Source organism: Leuresthes tenuis, unplaced genomic scaffold (assembly GCF_036924035.1).
Source record: "Leuresthes tenuis unplaced genomic scaffold, fLeuTen1.0.hap1 SCAF_40, whole genome shotgun sequence".
Classification (NCBI taxonomy): domain Eukaryota; kingdom Metazoa; phylum Chordata; class Actinopteri; order Atheriniformes; family Atherinopsidae; genus Leuresthes; species Leuresthes tenuis.
Window position 1 is genome coordinate 657721 of NW_027325394.1, and position 5714 is coordinate 663434.

Sequence of the window (5714 nt, forward strand, 5' to 3'; positions counted from 1 at the left end):
ACAGCTCTGCTCCCGCTTTTGATTATGTATGGTTGGATATTCGAACCTTTTCTTAACTGCTTTTTACAAACTTTGGTCGGACGTTCACACCTTCTTGTAGCCGCACACATGCACTCCTGCTTTTGATGATGTATGGTTGGGCATTCGCACCTTTTTTTTACCCATTTTTCAGGTATTATGGGTGGACATTCACACCTTCTTGCAGCTGAACACCTCCTCTCCCACTTATGATCATGTGTGGTTTGATTTTCGAAAATTTTCTTTCATGTTTTCTAGCAATTATTGATGGACATTTAGACCTTCTTGCAGCTGCACACCACCTCTCCCGATTTTGATTATGTATGGACCGGCATTTTTACCTTTTCTAACACATTTTTCAGCAATTATGGTTGGAGATTCACACCTACTCACAGCCGAACAACTCCGCTACCGCATTTGATGGTGTATAGTCGGGCATTCTCACCCTTTCTCATCAGCTTTTTGCAAATTATGATCTGACATTCACACCTACTTCAAGTCGAACAGCTCTGCTCCCGCTTTTGATTATGTTTAGTTAGATATTCGAACCTTTTCTTAACTGCTTTTTACAAACTTTGGTCGGACGTTCACAATATCTTGCAGCCGAACACCTCCGCTTCCGCTTTTGATGGTGTATATTCGGGCATACGAACCTTTTCTTACCCGCTTTTTACAAACCAAGGTCGGACTTTCACACCTTCTCTTAGCTGAACAACTCCGCTCCCTCTTTTGATTGTGTACAGTCGTGTAATTTAACCTTTTCTTACCCGCTTTTTACCATCTATGTTCGGACATTCACACCGTCTTACAGCGGAACACCTCCGCTCCCTCTTTTGATGATGTATGGTTAGGCATTCGCACCTTTTCTTACCCATTTTTCAGTAATTATGGGTAGACATTCACACCTTCTTGCAGCTGAACATCTCCTCTCCCGCTTATGATCATGTGCAGTTTGATATTCGAAAATTTTCTTTCATGTTTTCTAGCAATTATTGATGGACATTCAGACCGTCTTGCAGCTGAACACCTCCGCTCCCACTTTTGATGGTGTATAGTCGGGCTTTCGAGCCTTTTCTTCCCCGGTTTTTACAAATTATGGTTGGACATTCAGACCTTCTTGCAGCCGAAAACCTCCACTCCCTCTTTTGATCATACATTGTCGGGCATTCGCACCTTTTCTTACCCGCTTTTACAAACCATGGTCGGACTTTCACACCTTTTAGTAGCCGAACAACTCCGCTCCCGCTATTGATTGTGTACAGTCGGGTATTTTAACCTTTTCTTACCCGCTTTTTACCAACTATGGTTGGACATTCACACCTTCTTACAGCAGAACACCTCCGCTCCCTGTTTTGATTATGTATGGTTTGACTTTCGCACCTTCTCTCACCCGCCTTTTACTATGGTCGGCCATTCACAGCTTCCTCTCCACCATACTTGTATGGTGGGATATTCACACCCACCTGCATCCGAAGACCTCCGCCCCCACTTTTGTTGATATTTAGTCGGTCATTCGCACCTTACCCGCTTTTGGCAAACTATGGCCTTCTTGCAGCCCAACACCTCTGATCTCGCTTTTGATGATGTAAGGTTGGGCATTCAGACCTTGCTTCACCTGCTTTTCACCAAATATAGTCGGACATTCACACCCACTTGCATCCGAAGACCTCCGCCCCAAATTTTGTTGATATTTAGTCGGACATTCGCACCTTACCCGCTTTTGGCAAACTATGGCCTTCTTGCAGCCAAACACCTCTGATCTCGCTTTTGATGATGTAAGGTTGGGCATTCAGACCTTGCTTCACCTGCTTTTCACCAAATATAGTCGGACATTCACACCTTCTTGCAGCCGAACACTTCCGCTTTTAGTGTTCTATGAGGCATTCACATATTTTTTTTCACCGTATTTTATAGATTATGGTTGGAAATTCTCACCCACTCTCATCCGAAGACCTCTCCTCCCGCTTTTGTTAATATATAGTCGGGCATTCGAACCTTTTCTTACCCGCTTTTTACAAATTATGGTCGAACATTCACACCTACTTGCAGCTGAATACTTCCGCTCCACCTTTTAGGTATGTATGGTTGGCATTTGCACCTCTTTTTATACTGATTGCTGAAGATTAAGTTGTTCTTTCTCAAACTACAAATTTTTTTTAATTGTTGAAACTTGATTTGAAGTGGATAAATAAGGAGGACAAACAGTTTTAAGTCAGGCTGATAGAAGGAATTAATTTTATAGCAAAATCTGTACTTCGTCATATGTCGAGAGATGCTTATTGCTGAAGAAGTTCTTTCTCATTCTACAAAGTACAACGTTGTTTATCGTTGAAACTTGATTAGACATGAATAAATATGAAGGACAAAGCAGTCTTAACTTGGTTTGAGTTAAGGAATTCGTTTTATAGGAGAATCCGAATTCGTGCATAACTCATAAAATAGAGCTTATTTTCGGATTCCTGTAGAATGATTCTGGTTCTTTCTCATAATACAAAGTTTGTTGTTTATTGTTGAAACTTCATCAGAAGTGAAGAAATAAATGAATGCCTATCAACAAATTGACCTTCTGTTGACCTTCGGGGAGGTGAGTATCTTCACTAGACTCACCTGTCTGCTCTTCCTCCTCATTTAGCGTAGCTCCACCCTCTGCCTGTGAATTCTCACAGACTTCAACACTGAGTGGTGAGGCCTCTACAGGCCCCTCCCCTTTTTGCTCCTCACTTCCAATCCAAGCTTTTGGCGGGAAGTTTGAATTTATTGGGTCAACCTCTTCACTTTGTTCACCAACTGCCACCTTTGGTCCTTCTCTTTGTTGGCTTGACTGTGGCTTTACCGTCTTTAATTTGTTGGCAAAAGATTTAGGGCAATCTCTGAAGAGGTGATTTAATTCTCCACAGAGATCACATTTCCTGCCATTTGGACACTCTCCAAAAGTTTGCCCAATTTCTCTGCTCTTCCCACATAACACCTTGGTACAAGCCTCAACCAGGTGCCCATGCTCACCACACTTGCGGCAGAACTTGGGCTGCCCCTGGTAGTGGATGTAACCTCGGTTTTCAAGGTGGCCAGAGTGTCGCCCACCCGCTGCACTGAGCACTCTTCAGCCCTTTTAAATGGTATAACTTTGCACTCCCGCACGCTCCAGCAAGCACCATTCAAGCAACAACTTTGCACTCCAGCTTCGAACATCGGCACAGTCACAACAAGTAAGGCGACTCTACTCAGAGAAGTCACTCTGCACAGTAAGAAGATTTCTTTTGCACAGACAGAAAGGGCTTCACCCGCAAAGGTAAAGCCTGCCAAAAATAGAAACAACTCATTAGTGCTGCTCTCCACAGAAATCTTTAGTAAAAGGCGAAAGACTTATGAGAAAGAGTTATGAAGAGAAACCAGAGTACGATTATCCGTCACTGCGGGAGCAGGGCATCAGGCTAGTTGGCATAGCCACCTTCCCCATGGTGAGCTTTGCTTGGTTGAGACGCTTGCCCCCCCCCCCCCCCCCCCCCCTTGCTCCTCGGCTGACCAAGTAGGAACAATCGGGCCCTATTCGATGGCTGCCTTGTCTTTTACTCTGTGCAAAAGACAAGGCAGCAACAAAAACACCACGAGAATCCCGTATTGAGGCTTTGTTCTGATCGCTCATTCGGTGTCGCGTTTCTTTCAAGCAATTCTCCCGGTTAGCCCACACTCGGCTCGCTCCCATAGCCGTGTTAAAGTCTACTTCGCATTCACTCTCTTTTCTCAGCAGACTCTTGGGATTTTATCTATAAAATGAATTCCTTCACTCAAACTATGTGAAAACTGCTTTGTCCTTAATATTTACCATGTCTAGAAAGATTTAAACAAAAAAAACAACGTTGTACTTTGCAGTAAAAGAAAGAGCAAATCTAAAGTTTCAGGAATCCGAGAATAAGCTTACTTTCATGAGTTCTTCACGATTTCGGATTTTGCTATAAAATGAATTCCTTCACTCAAACTAAATTAAAACTGCTAAACCGCTAATCTGTTATATGTAAGGCAGATGTCAAATTCACCGAAATAGGATCAAAGGGTATTCGGCCAATCGAGCTGTAGCAGCTTCGGTAAAAGAGTATAAGTTGAAGAGTTTGTGAATAAAGGTGTGCGCACACATAGTGTGCTGTACGAAAATAGGCAGGGAGCAATGCCGGCTGGGGTATATGTTCTTGTATGTTGTCTGACTGTTTGATTTGAATGTGTTGTGTAAGTGTCCTGTTGAATGATACATGTTTGGGCTTTGACACGCTTCACTGTGGTTGTTAACTGTGTGGTGTGTCCTGAAATGTTATATGTTTGGGCTGTGTGACATGCTTAATGCTTGTCAGTAGCTACCCACTTATTCATATATAGCAACTGACAACATAAGAAGTCCGGACATACTTTGATAGTAGTTGTAGAAGTATCCTTATTGATAATAGATCACTAATTCATAGTGATAGAACAGTAGATGAACAGGTGCTTGCACATGTCTCACGAAAATAAAATGGGTGTATGATTGCTGACGGCAGAGCAATACTGCCAAACTTATGAGTTCTTGTGGCAAACTTGATTCAGTGTCTTGACGTGTATACGCTGTTTCGCTGACTTGATTGTCACAAGAAACAAAGTGTGTTTGATAAGATCCGACCATTTTATTACGGGAGGATCAGTATGTATGGATTCTGATGTGACTGATAAACCCATTCGTATCTTAAGCATAATCTAATACGTGAGACAACGCCCTGGCACACGATAAAAAAAAAAAAAGAGAGAGAGCGGTTTTGTGTCCCCACAGTCCATAATGTAGAAAAGAGAGAAAAAAGCCTTTCTGATTTGGTGTGTGTGCTCATAGTGCAGAGTGTAGAGAAAAGAAAGCCGTTTTGGTGTCACGGGTGTTGTGACTTACACACACACATTTCTAAATTGAGAAAGGAAATTATTTTAGAGGAAGCAGTAGAGTTTAGATCCCACATTTGTTGATAGGCATTCATTTATTTCTTCACTTCTGATGAAGTTTCAACAATAAACAACAAACTTTGTATTATGAGAAAGAACCAGACTCATTCTTCAGGAATCCGAAAATAAGCTCTATTTTATGAGTTATGCACGAATTCGGATTCTCCTATAAAACGAATTCATTAACTCAAACCAAGTTAAGACTGCTTTGTCCTTCATATTTATTCATGTCTAATCAAGTTTCAACGATAAACAACGTTGTACTTTGTAGAATGAGAAAGAACTTCTTCAGCAATAAGCATCTCTCGACATATGACGAAATACAGATTTTGCTATAAAATTAATTCCTTCTATCAGCCTGACTTAAAACTGTTTGTCCTCCTTATTTATCCACTTCAAATCAAGTTTCAACAATTAAAAAAAAAATGTAGTTTGAGAAAGAACAACTTAATCTTCAGCAATCAGTATAAAAAGAAGTGCAAATGCCAACCATACATACCTAAAAGGTGGAGCGGAAGTATTCAGCTGCAAGTAGGTGTGAATGTTCGACCATAATTTGTAAAAAGCGGGTAAGAAAAGGTTCAAATGCCCGACTATATATTAACAAAAGCGGGAGGAGAGGTCTTCGGATGAGAGTGGGTGAGAATTTCCAACCATAATCTATAAAATACGGTGAAAGAAAATATGTGAATGCCTCATAGAACACTAAAAGCGGAAGTGTTCGGCTGCAAGAAGGTGTGAAT

The 5714-nt window shown here is 41.5% G+C and overlaps 1 non-coding gene across 1 annotated transcript; it reads right to left on the reverse strand.

The window, feature by feature from the left end:
• Nucleotides 1-3296: 3296 nt before the first annotated feature.
• On the reverse strand, nucleotides 3297-3416 carry LOC140285434 (U5 spliceosomal RNA). Its single transcript, XR_011910473.1, has one exon. It is a non-coding gene; the product is annotated as a U5 spliceosomal RNA (small nuclear RNA).
• Between the last annotated feature and the right edge of the window lie 2298 nt (nucleotides 3417-5714).